This window comes from Hesperophylax consimilis, chromosome 21 (assembly GCF_061612785.1).
Source record: "Hesperophylax consimilis isolate HC1 chromosome 21, BYU_Hcon_1.0, whole genome shotgun sequence".
Classification (NCBI taxonomy): domain Eukaryota; kingdom Metazoa; phylum Arthropoda; class Insecta; order Trichoptera; family Limnephilidae; genus Hesperophylax; species Hesperophylax consimilis.
This window is the reverse complement of record NC_142856.1, coordinates 19,050,106-19,063,640: the sequence shown is the minus strand read 5'-3', so window position 1 is coordinate 19,063,640 and position 13,535 is coordinate 19,050,106. Positions and strand designations below refer to the sequence as shown.

The 13,535-nt window shown below is 35.4% G+C and overlaps 1 protein-coding gene across 2 annotated transcripts in view; it reads right to left on the bottom strand.

The window, feature by feature from the left end:
* l(2)k09913 (transmembrane protein 53-like lethal (2) k09913) overlaps window positions 1-13,205 on the bottom strand; it is a 72,505-nt gene extending 59,300 nt beyond the window's left edge. For both annotated transcript variants that reach the window (XM_089644705.1, XM_089644704.1), the window contains exon 1: window positions 13,047-13,205. The gene's annotated coding sequence lies outside the window, so the exon portion shown is untranslated. The remainder of the gene's footprint in view (window positions 1-13,046) is intronic.
* Window positions 13,206-13,535: the final 330 nt, after the last annotated feature.

The window sequence follows — 13,535 nt, the reverse complement described above, 5'->3', positions numbered from 1 at the left end:
GGAGTAAAGTTTTGAGGTTGTGAATTCTAGGATAAACCTCGACTTTTGTCTATTTTCTAAAAATACAATATGCAAGTATATATGTAAACCTTCCGGAAGAAATTATCAAAATCATAGTAAAAAAACTATGTTGTGAATCAACATCCGTTGCGTAGTTAGAAGATCTAAGCGCACAAACAGACTGACGCGGATATCATATAAATACAGCTGGCTTACGACTACGATTCATAATAACTAGTGACTTACATGTAAGACTTATATTTCGTGATTTACGACTAAGGCTCATAACTGTCTACGCGAAATAATGCGGTCGCCAAAGAGGTTCCGTAGTGTGGGCTGTGGCTCCATCTTGTTGGAACCACAACTGTGGATGGTTTTCTACAGATAGCCTCAAAAAATTGTCCAGCATCGTTCGATATTCAGCACCATTAACCGTAACTTAGGCGCCATGTGGATTTTCAAAGAAATATGGACCAATGATCCTTTCAGATGATACACCGCAGCAAACAGTACACTTAAGTGGGTGTAATTGTTGCTGATGAACTGGATTCTCCGTAGCCCATATCCTGCAATTTTTCTTGTTTACGAAACTGTTCAATTGGAAATGGGCTTCATCGCTCATTATCAAATTGTTAATGAAATCGCGATTTTCTTCTGCTTTTGTCGGAATGAAATGGCATAATCAAGCCGTTGTTGGTAGTCTATCGGTTTCAATTCTTGCACAAGCTGAATCTTATCCGGAAACATGTGCAATGTGGCCAAAATCCTCAGAACGGACCTCCGCGATAACCCCAGTTGTGCCGAACTTCTTCTTGTTGATGTTTCTAGACTGTCCTGCACACTATCCACAAAACGTTGGATATTTCCTTCCGCGTGGACCGTACGTGGTCTTCCGGTACATGGAAGGTGTCTTACTGTACCATGTTGTCGAAAATTTGCAACCAGACGGTTTATTCTTGGTGCTGAAGGTCCAGTACGCACATTAAAAAAAAAACGACGATAAGCACGCTGCGTCAAAACAATTGACCATTGATTTTCAAAATAAAATTCCCTAAGTTTTCTTCACAAAATTCTGAAATAGAAATAAAAAATATAATAAATTTAAAAAGTAGTCTTGCGCCACCCTGTATAAACCTTCCGGAAGTAATTCTCTAAATGGTAGTGAAAACCCTATCAAAATCCGTTGCGTAGTGTATTAGAACTATGCGTACAAACAAATGCGGATAGCGACTATATGTATATATATATAAAAGTGACTTTTATCCTATTTACAGATAAATCAAAATAGGCTAATAATTTCAACCTTATCGCCATCTGCGTAAGATTTCTCCCGACTTTGAATGTTATAATTTGATAGTTTGTTAGGTTGTTATGGTCTTGTTGTAATCTAAGGGCATTCGGTTTTAGGTGGATGGAAACGTAATTAACAATGAACGTAGCAAATAATGCTTTACGGAAGGTTAATGATTATTGATTACATAATTACTGTAACCACGTTCACATGGACGTAATAATATAAATTTGTTAGTTTGTTGTAATGTGGGTACCCAACAAATATATATTATTTCCTACACGATACAATCTCTGAGAACAAGAATTGGACAAAAAAATAGTTCGAGAAGCAACTACATGAAATAGAGCGTGGAGTCTAGTGTTGTATTTATTGGATATTGTATTTACGTCAATGAAGAATGCTTTACCACAAGTTAGTAATTACATAACACAACACTAAGATTCGACCCGTACATGCATTTATTTATTTTATAACTCAATTATGTTATAACTCAAATAATACATAATACAGATTTTATCCGGGATAACGCATATAAGCGAATAGTCGTTACTGACTAATGAGTAATGACAATGACAAGCACCGTGCTTGACTTAATAACTAATAAAGTACGCAGATATTGCTTTTGGTATCAGCGCGGCGTACAAAGTCTGTGGCTAAATATAGTACTCGGCCATACATCGATGTACTCGCTTCGTAAACAGTGCAACATTGTAGGCATTGCCTTGGCGGGTACGATGGAGATATAATAAGTAAGTATCATGTTGGCACTTTATGAATGTTGAGTTTAGGAACTAGTTGTAGGTAAAATACCTCACGCACTAAAGGGTGAGTAAACGTTCTTCTTCTTGTTGAGGATCGTAGCCTTCCATTCCAATAAGGAAATTGAGTGAAAATATAATGGCTTTAAAAACACATTATATTCCCAACAAACGCTGATTTTGAATATATAAGTTTTAATATATATACAGGGTGTATCGGCACGTACCCGACAAACTTTAACCAGCTATTTCCTTAGCACATTTGGAGTAAAAAATGTTATGGGCACTTTGCTAATAATAATTAATAATGATAATTAATAAATCGTCAATTAAAAATGATTATAAGACTTAAACGCCCTGTGATTGGTCGGCGGGTTCTGACACCGCAAACCCACGGGTCGGTCGGCCGCGCGAAAACTTTGCACGGAAGAGGTAGGTACGTTTGACGTCACGCCTACCCTGTCAGATTTCGATAGTTTGAAAAATACACACTTCGAAAATAATCTTAACTATGAAATCAGCATTTGTAAAAATTATTAAAAATACTGATATTTAAGTTAGAAGGTGAACTTTCATTAAAAAAAATTACTGGAATTGCATATTGCCCTGGTAAACCTGGATTCTCCATTCTCCACGGTCCCGCGTTGCATGGAGACGTTCAGGACCATTTGTAATAGTCTTGATAGTCCAACGCACCGGTGATCTTCCTCTGCTTCTCTTCTTCTTCCACTTTGCCAGTGTCTATGAGCTTTTCTAGGTTCGATTTCTAAGTTTGGCGAGCCACGTGTCCAAAGTATCTTAGCTGTAGGTGGATAGTTGATAGTATATTTTGAATGACTAGCTCTTCCAGAATGGATATATTAGTGCGCCCGGTCTTCACTGTCCAAGGAATCCCGACCATCCTTCTCCAGGTAAGGACGTGTTTCTATGTGTACATTTTAGTAGAAGTAAGGGCCGTAAATAAAATGTACCGTACAATAAATGGGAGCGGGTTGTAATAGTTTTTTATTCATACTAAGAAATAAAATAAGGGTTAGATTTGACGTAATGTGTGGAGTAATTTGAGAGAGAGAGAGAGAGAGAGAGATAGGGGTTTAGATCTCTCAAGCGAGACATACGAGGGGAGACAAAAAAGCGATTATATCTGTCATTCACGAATTATTATCTAAATTCACATTTCTATTTTCTCTTTTTGTGGTTATGGGAGCATAAGACTAAATGTGAATATCAACTACATGCACATAACGACATCGTTGATGAAAATTGTTGTCTGGCACACTTAGGACCGGTATATTGCTTTTTTTGCTCCCTTGGTTGTTACGACGAGCTTAGCACATAATCCATACGTAGATCTTAGGCATAGATATTACCAATATTACACGTTTTGTCTATGACTTTAATTGAGGAACGTGTTTCTTTGCAAAACCAAGTGTTTCAAGATGTCGATGACCGCTGTTGTTTAATAAAAGTATCTTCAAAATATTCGTAATCCGGATAAAAAGTGGATTTTAGACATTTGACGATTGAATTCATAGGATTCCTAATATACTTTCAGTAAAACACGAATGTGTTATCGCGATGTCGGAACAAATATTTTCAAATTTTGTCATTGCATATAATCGAGATAAAGTCAGGTAGGAGCATGAACACGTGTTCCGATATTTTAGAAATGTACTAAAAGTTTGATTTAATAAATAGTTGTAAACCAGATTTTAATAAATCAGCCATTCACTTTTCTTCGATGCAAAACACAACTGAAGTCAATGTTTATTCTGAATGGCGGTCTTTCACCAGGGCGATACTAAGAGTACTTACCGAGTTGAAACAAAGTGATGTCGTCAAATTACAATAGTTTTTGACTCCTAGACCACAGACGAAATTAAATAAATTATACACTAGTACAGCCCGCAATGCTTCGCTATTGCTTATGTCTTTCTCGCGCATCTCCGACTTCTTCCGCCATTCACTACTGTATACCGCAATGATACTGTTAAAAACACTACATTACATCAACTTTAATTCGACTCTGTATCTCATTCTAGCGCAGAGATATTGCGTTAAGTATTCCTCGGGCGTCCCCGATTTCTTCTACCATTTAAACCCCTCTCTAAACACTCCCGGCACTAATAAAAAAAAATTGTAATACTTCAGCGATATCGTTCGACTACTTTTCGGTTTTGCGAACATAAAAAACATAAGCGGGTGACTTTTTATAAATTAAAATATTTTCAAAAAAGAAATCTTATATTGGAAAACTTTAGTTAAATTCGGGCACATACTCACGTCCACAACAAGCTTATTTTCGTTGATCTCTTAAAACTGATCAGAAACATTGTCAACAAAAGTTTATCTTTTAAAAAATATTAAAAAATCACAAAATCTTTGGTTGATTCAGCATTATTTGTCAATATCTTCTTACTGAGATAAAATAGCAATTAATTTCGCATTTTGATTTATGCCAAAAGAACTCCGGTACAAAGTTTTAAAAGATGAAGTCAAAAGATAAGCTGCTTTGAATCCATCTCCAATGTCATGTTTTTTATGTCTAGACTATTTTATGAACACTGAACATAAATTACTTGGAAGCGTAGCCCCAGATAGGCCAGTGAAATTAATTTAAATAATTAAAGTAGCAATACATGTGTAGTTATAAAAATTGTCTATGTACGAGCGCAAACAAATAAGTGTATATTCTTAGTATACCTTATCTTGTAGGTAATAGGCATTTAAATCGCTTGACAAACGGAATCTAGAAACGTTCGATTTCAAGCACAAAACTGTTTTTTTATTTATTTTGTAAATAATTTTATAAGAAAGCAAAAAAGTTAATCTAGTGAAACTGTCACAGATAATATTAGCTATCTATAATACTGTATTTTTTAAAAGTAGTTTCCTTTACGTGTTCATACATTTCTATTGAAAAAATATTTTTTTTTTAGTTGTGTACATTTATATTTTTTATTGAGTAATTTATTATTTTATTTGTATTCTACTCAATCGAAACGATAGGAAAACCTTCAATTTATCTAAAGCATATTATTTGGTATTCATAATGTACACCAATTCGTTGTAAAGATTAATTAAAATAGTGATTTAGCATTAAGCTTCGCCTTAATTACGTTTTTTGACATTGTTTGATCAATTTCACTAGTAGGGAAAAATTGAGCTCACTTCGGGAAAATACCCATAACACACTTCCATCGGGTTTATCTTTGAGTGCTTACAAATGAATGGTCTGTGTACTTGTAAAGTGTAAATTGCAAAAAACAAAATGTAAAAAAAAACATCGACTAATAAAGGATTAATAATTTTAGCATTTTTTACGTCAAGATTTGTGTTATTTGCATGAATAACCAAATCTCAAGTTATCCGGTCACCGTCGCGTCGTGTCATCTATTCGAGTGCGTATATTTCTTCCTAACTTCGCACGTAAGAAAGGTTACAACGGAGCGGAGCTGCATGACCGTAGTACACACCGTATTGTCAGTGTCAAAAACTAACTAACTAACCATCACGCCGTTTCCCCGCAGGGGTAGGCTGAGAGGACGGACCGCCAAACAACTCGGTCTTGGTACACACTTCTTGCCTCATTCACATTCATACATCGTCTCATACATACTCTTCTATTATTCTGACTCTTGACATGGCCCGACTCGAGTATCTGATTCACTTGATCGTGCCATGTCTTCCTCGGGCGTCCCCGACTTCTGCTACCATTCGCATTTGCATCATATATCCTCCTTACACTCCTATCTTCGCTCATTCGCTCTACATGCCCAAACCATCTAAGCGTCCCTTTCTCAATCTTACTCATTACGCTTACATCAGCCTTGCACTCTTTGCGGATCTCCACATTCCTCACACGATCAAACATGGTTTTACCACATATACGCCTCAGGGATCTCATTTCAACAGCATTTAATCTACTTTCATCCTTTCTTTGCCAGTTCCATGCCTCACTTCCATACATCAAGGTAGGTACCAGCACTCCGTTGTGGATTGCTAACTTCGCTTCTTTGGACAATTTTTTGTTAGTGCCAACGGCGTTCAGTCCTCCATTAACGGAATTACCTGCATTTACCCTTCTTTCAATATCTCTGTCAGCCTTCCCATCTCTCGTAAACATACTTCCTAAATACACAAACTATTACTCATCCACCTGCTCCAAGTATTCCTCATTTCAGTGTCAAGTAGACAGTAAAACTTTCCTCTTTAGCAAAATCAAGTACTAGACGTAAGCAATCACAAAGTTTATTTATTTTCATACGCACCTACAATACATCATCAGTATTACTTATAAAGATTCCCTAATACCCCGCTGCAGCGTTGGTATAGCTATACGAGAAAGAGGTATACTTGACTTTTTGAAATAATGGCATACAGAGCTCCGGGCCAAAAAGGCCCCTTTCTCTTTCAACATGAGTTAAGAATTGGTTGTAGGAGGAGATTTTTAGTTTTTTTTTGTGAAAAATTTTTTTGCAATTAAAATGGCTGCAATTAGGGGGGTAATTAGCGTAAGATTTTAGTGGTTTTTGGGGGAAGGATTGGTGTTGTTTGTGATTTTATTGGTTTGGATGGAGCTGAGGAGTGTTTTCGACGTTGGTGAGGAGACGGCTGTTCGTTTCCAAAAAAGAGGTATACTGCGTGGCAGCGTTGCCAGGTCCAGATTGCAATATTTCCCTAGATTGGGAGTCGAAATTTTCCTAGATTTCCCTAGATTCCGGGGGTACCACCTTGGCTAGTTAAAACGTCTGTCCGTCCGGAGGGGGGGGGGAGCTTTGAAAAAAAGTACTTAGTTTTTGTTGATAACTTTCATATATTATTTGTAGTAATAAAAATACACGAATACCCAAATACGCCACATATACACCAGTACGTAGTCACTGTTTTTTTTATTCTCTTTCTTATATAGCAATACATAACATAGCGATGCCTTAATCTGAAATTTTGTGTTTTACCGGGTAAGTAGAAGATTAAAAGCGAATAATAATTTGTCAAATAACATATTTTAATGATAATAATATTTGGATTATTTGTAAGGCGCTGTTTTTGTGAAAAAACACCTCCAAACTTTGGAAATGTACGCTTTGCAGATTAAGGCATCGATGGGCTGTATTCATTGATATTGACTTCTGTGATTATGACTTCTAGTCATTCGCCGAAGATTTTAATTTAGATTATAGCAAGGAACAAGAAGATTTGGAATAATGAATTATTTGTATAGCGCCGTTTCAGTGAAATATTACCTCAAGGGAGCTTTGAATTATTAGTACAGGTTGAAGACTGAAGTTTATCAGTTTGGCACTTAAGATGATTCAGGGCCAATTGCATCGAAAATAATTAAAGTAAGGTTTAAAGTTAAATATTTAAACTGAGTTTAAGCCCTAACTAAAGTTAAGCTAAAATTCAACAAAATTGAGTTGCACCAACATTAAAATAGTTAGTTTAAAGTTACCAGTGTTGCCATCGAAATGGCTTCGAATTTTCCTTGTATTTGATATTTGTTAATAAAAATAAACACATAATTATTTTTACGCGTGTCAACACTGCAGTTCAACGCGCTTTATCATTGTCTTTGACGCATCTTTGACGTTTACGAAGTTTTGAGGTTATTTCGCAGCTCAGTTAAACATAAATAATAAAAATGGAAACAATCACAAAGTAAGTAGGTTTTATTATTGTCGTATGTGTATTTTATTCGACTTGTTATATTATTTTCTTCTCAATACGACGAACTTTACTTTCAGAGAGAGATCTTCAAACTTTAGCGCCGAAGATGTCATTTTGCTGAGAGAGCTCGTGGAGGCCCACAAGAATATTCTTTTGAATAAAAAAAGCGATGCTGTGCATGTCAAAGAGAAGGACCAGACATGGGAACTATTGACAACCAAATATAACGCCTCCTGTCCCGCAAACCGTTATAGATCCACTAAACAGCTTAGAAACAAGTTTGAAAACTTGAAAAAATCTGCTAGAAAGGTTTGTAGATTGTCACACATTGTTTTCTGAAGTCATGGATTGTTTCAAAATTGAAATGATGAGTTAATGTTTTTTCCAGGAATCTTCACAATTCACAAAAGAACGCCGAAAGACTGGGGGTGGTCCACCACCATCCAAGCTCAGCGATAATACAACGTGGATGCAAGGTGCCATGCAAATATCCATGGAAGGGATCAACTCTGAATTTGATGACGATGCTTCTATAAGTAAGTTCTATATACTATCCACTGTATGATTAGCATTCCAAACATCTTTACTTTCATTCACAGTTATGGATTGCGAATAATCATTTATTTATGACAAAATATGTTATAAAACCAAATCCAACATTCCTTTTTCAAGCTGCTGAAATTCTGCCGTGCGCCCCGATCCTGCACATAAGACCCAAAACACCGGAAGACCCAACTGTGGAAGAAGCGGATGTTCAGACACCATTTTTGATGGAATTTGTAAGAAAGACGTTAATATTTTTTACAATTTATTTATTTATTTAATATCAACGGTATAAATATACCCTAAACACTGATTAAATATCATAAAATCATTGTCAATTAAGAAATAATAAAAAAAATAGAGTATAACAGTTAATTGTGGCATTTGATTGAGAAATGACACCACAATTACATACAAAAGTACAAATAAAATTGATTCTACTTTTTTTATAAGAAAACTCTCTTTTTAACTTTTGAAGGTTATTCTCATCAATGTAATATATCATTTAAGAAGATAATAATAATAATCTAAATTAAAATATGAAAATGTACATGACACAGAAAAAATAAAAGATAGCGGTTGCAACTGGGACTCGAACCCAGATCTCTCGTCTGGTAAAACTTTTCCATAAGCACAATACGTGTTGAAAAGGGAGAACTCATTTACCCGCTATGAGTATGGAACTTGTCCCCCAACTGTTAGCCAATTATTCTTCCCACAATAACATGGAATAATGATGTCTTTATAGGTGGCAGTGGAAGATCCCCCACTCCCTTGTGCATCGGAGTATCAAGGTGTAGCGACTAAACGCTTACCAATAACACCATCCCTGAAAAGTGAGTTTAGTTGTGCCTTAAGTATTATAGAATCTTATTATCTTAACAGCATCTCACTAAATGTTTCAGTAAATTTGTCTAAACTAGGTAGTTTAGACAAATAATTTAGAAAGGTAGTAGGTACTTACTATCTAACGTTTTTAATGTAATGTAATATTTTTTTAGGCCTATCAAGAAAAAGAAAATTATCCACGCCAAACGATGTCCGCAGAAATTTCATGGAGTTGGCGGATGCACAAAAAAAATCTGTAGATTTGTCTACAGATTTAGACCTCGAGCACAAAAAAATTCTTCACGAACAGGAATACAGGCATTGTGAAGCTATTTTTGAAAATTGAAAATTGAATACATGAAACATATACACGAGTTAGAAGTAAAAAAATTCAAAGAGGAAAACCGAAAGGAGAATGATTTCCCCGTTACAATAGATTAAAACATTTATTTTCTTTCTTTCTATTATTATTTGTAAATCTTTTTTATTTTTAAGTTAATTAATACATTATTTTATACAAAAAATTACAATAAATGAGCAAAATAACTGTTGACAAGATTTTGTCGTATGTCATTATTACCCTGTCCAACATTTTCAGGAAAATGTCCTCCGTCAATTTCTTGGAGAATGGTGACAAAGTCTGGTGGCTCTGTGACATTGTTGTTAGTGCATATGTTGTGCAACACCGCTGTGGCTACAATCACGGCTTCCACTCTTGTGGCATCGATTCTCAATTTCATTCCTACTGCAGGAAAACGCCTTTTCCATATCCCGAAAGTCCTTTCTACAACATTTCTTGTCCTGATTTGGCTTTCATTGTACAAAAGTTCAGCGTCAGAAACAGGATTTGCCAGTGGGGTTAATAAATACGGTTTTACCGCATAACCACGATCGCCAACTAGGTGTCTGGCTCCATAGAGCCCATCTTCCAGTTTTCCTTTAATTCTGGAATTGTTAAAAATGGTGCTGTCATGTGTAGAACCTGGCCATCTTGCCACAATGTTGGTTATTTTGCAGTTGGCATCCACTATTGCTTGCACGTTGTATGAAAAGTAATCTTTTCGATTACGGTAATACTCAGCATTGTTCCCTCCAGGAGAGATAATTCCTATATGGGTGCAGTCGATGGCACCAATTGTGTTGGGAAATCGAGCAATGCTGTAGAACTCGTTGGCACACTGCTGAATTTCATTCTCTGTTTGAGGAAATACAATATATTGTGACCGAAGGCGGGCTATTGCTCTGCTAACCCTGTCTACTACACGCGAGACAGTACTTTTATGCACCCCAGAGATGTCTCCTGTGCATCTTTGCATCGTTCCTGTTGCATAAAAATGCAATGTTATTAGAACCTGGTCCACAGCACAAACAGCATGATTTCTGAAATGACAAAAAAATGTATTTTGTCAGTTACATACAATATAACTATGCTAGTATATTATCAATAGAACTTATTAGATACATTAGTTTAAATAAACCTACTTGTTTGTAGACGTTGTGATGTCATTAGCAATGAGTGATGTTAATTGCCTAACCATACTTTTCGACATCCGAAATCTGGCGATAAAATCCAACTCTTCCCACAGAAAATCATCGGTTCGTGGATTAAATTGTTTCTTTTTTCTATTTCCCACATATTCTAAAATCAATCGATTATCAAAACCCGGATTGTCGGACATTTTTTCAACTATTTTCTCTTCAAACAATATTTCGTTCCTTGAAAGATGGTGACGGATGACAGCTGAACTAAAATTGACCAAAATCTAACTTTAAACTCTCAACATCGCTGGGTTAAATAAAAGTAACTATTTTGTAACAATTTAGTTAACTTTTATTTAAACGAAGTTGAAACAACCCATTTAAGCAAGAAATGATAAAAAAGTTACTTTTATTTAACCTTAACTAAAAAGTAACTTTAACTATTTTCGATGCAACTGAGCCTCAGAAGAACAGAAGTGAAATGACAGTGGAAATATTTGGCGAGAAAAAACCTGTACCTGTGTGAAATTGCCGAAAGTGGAAAGCCAAAAGTGAAAAGCTGAGAGAAGATAATTTCTTATTGTAATGATCATAGACAAAGTCGTAATCTGAAACATTTAAGAAGTCCCCGGTTTTAATATTTTTAGGAACATAAATATAATTTTGAGTTGTCAGTGTTAAAAATAACATTGCTTCATTTATGTACATCAACATTATTTAAGATTCCTGGAAATTCCAAAAATAAAAATGAAAATACATTTATGTTCACTGGAAATCCCAATAATATTTTCATGTAAAAAAAAATTTTTGCCAAAAAGTACGAAATTTCCCTAGATTTGTGCTGATTTCGTGAAAATTTCCCTTTTCCCTAGAATTTTTTTTTCTCCCCTAGATCTAGGGAAATTTCTCTTGACCTGGCAACGCTGCTGCGTGGGTTCATTGTTATTCATGCAAGATTTTTTAGACTGACACCACTTTGTTCCAAACCTCAAAAACAGAAGTCACTTTCGCATTTCGCGTTCTGTTTCTAACTTCACGTTTCTTCGGATGACATTTGTAATGTCATTGAGCTGGTCTGTTATGAACAGCATTGAAATCCGGCCAATTCGATTATGCGTCCCGTATTTGCTTTGGTAAATCGATATTTCGATTTAAAATATTCCTCTGGTAGTGCTGCAAATGGGTATTACGCTTTGAACTATTTACTATTATTGCGTATGTACGGGCGCAAATAAATAATACATCGTAATATTTGAAAGCACAACTTGTAAAAAGTGCATTTTAATAAAATAATTAAATTAGCGCCATCCATAAACATTGCGTTTAACCTTAAATCTTTCTCTTATTCCCCGTCCCCGTTCTCTTGTCCCCCTTTTTCGTCGTTAACATAAATACAAAGACTATTTACAAAAGAAATTTGCATTGTTTATATTATCTCATATACATTATTATTATCATTATCCCTCGCCGTTCAACCTCTCATACCTGACAGCGTATGTACATTATACAATGTAACTCTTCTTGCATTACGGGAATAGAATTCTGAATCATTTTCAAGTGAATTTGTTCAGGGTTAGGATTCATGGTAGGGACTGGGAGAGTTAACTCCCTTTTGAGGTAGGCAACAAATTACGCTATACCCATCATGGCTTGGTCTATTTTAGCACATCGCTTGCCATACACTACCAATGGGAATATATGGCGAGCGATACGCTGAAATAGGCCAAGCCACCAAAACATAACGCGCTTACAGCGTGGTCTATAACAGGCTTTATGGGAAAGGAAAGAAGCAACCGCAAGCGGCGTTTCGCGTCATTTGCTGTTGCTTAGTTCCTTTCCCATAATTCGAGGCTCGGCTCGTTTTTCGGCTCGCAAATGTATTCGCGACATAATATATAACCTCACTTCTTCTGTTCTTCAATAACCAGATATTTATTTTTTTATAAATTCATGCTGATCTCACCGAAATTTATTGTTGCAGTATTTCAAAATATTCACACTAAATAGTAGCATTGTTATTATATGCTTACGAGGACGTTACCGGACAAATTTCAAAATGAAAAATCTATCTTCCTTTCCCAATTCCTTTGTATGTTTTTTCTTTACATAAATTTACTGACCACTCTAACCTCTATTGTTGTTGAAGTTGGAATAGCGGTAAACGGTAGAAAACATCCATTATTATTTGTACACACGTAACTACCGTAAAATATGGAATGAATCACGTATTTTGTAGAAACCAAATGAAAAGCCGAAGATTTAAAATAATAGGAAATATATTATACATCATAATGCATAATTAATTTATGCAATGAGGTCTTTTGTGTTATCAGAGACAGCTTTTAACACAAAATAACCTCAAACCAGTGGTGCTGAATAATAGTTTTCAACACAAAATGTCAAACGTCAAAATTGATAGACAAAAATGTATTATTACGATTATAAAATTAGTGTTAGAAGTTTAGTGCACTCACCACAAAGAAAAGTCTTACTAGATAAACAGGAGCACTAATTCACCATTTTCACTACCATGCACTTTGTTGTATTTTAATTAAAAATACAAACAAACCTACACCGACCACAGGAAACACGACCACCGCGCAGCTTTTAGAACTGAAGAAAAATATAGAAAACGCCACTCTCTGCCAAATGCCAGGGTTGCCGACGCATACGTTCTAAAATACCCACAATACGTGCTCAAAATCCTTAAATTGGGGAGAACGAAATACCAAATTGAAACAATTGAAATTAGCATTTTTTATTACCTACATATTTTGGTTTTTTTTTATTTCATTGAGTCTTTAAAAACATAAATTTGTTCCAAAATTTTTAAAGAAGGTACATTTTTCACAATTATGGTGAATATTTTCAATATGTTAGTATAATCAAGAAATGTCCCGAATCCCCCCATTTTCCCCACAATAAAGTTCTCCCCGCAAAATACCAAATTCTTGAAAACCCAA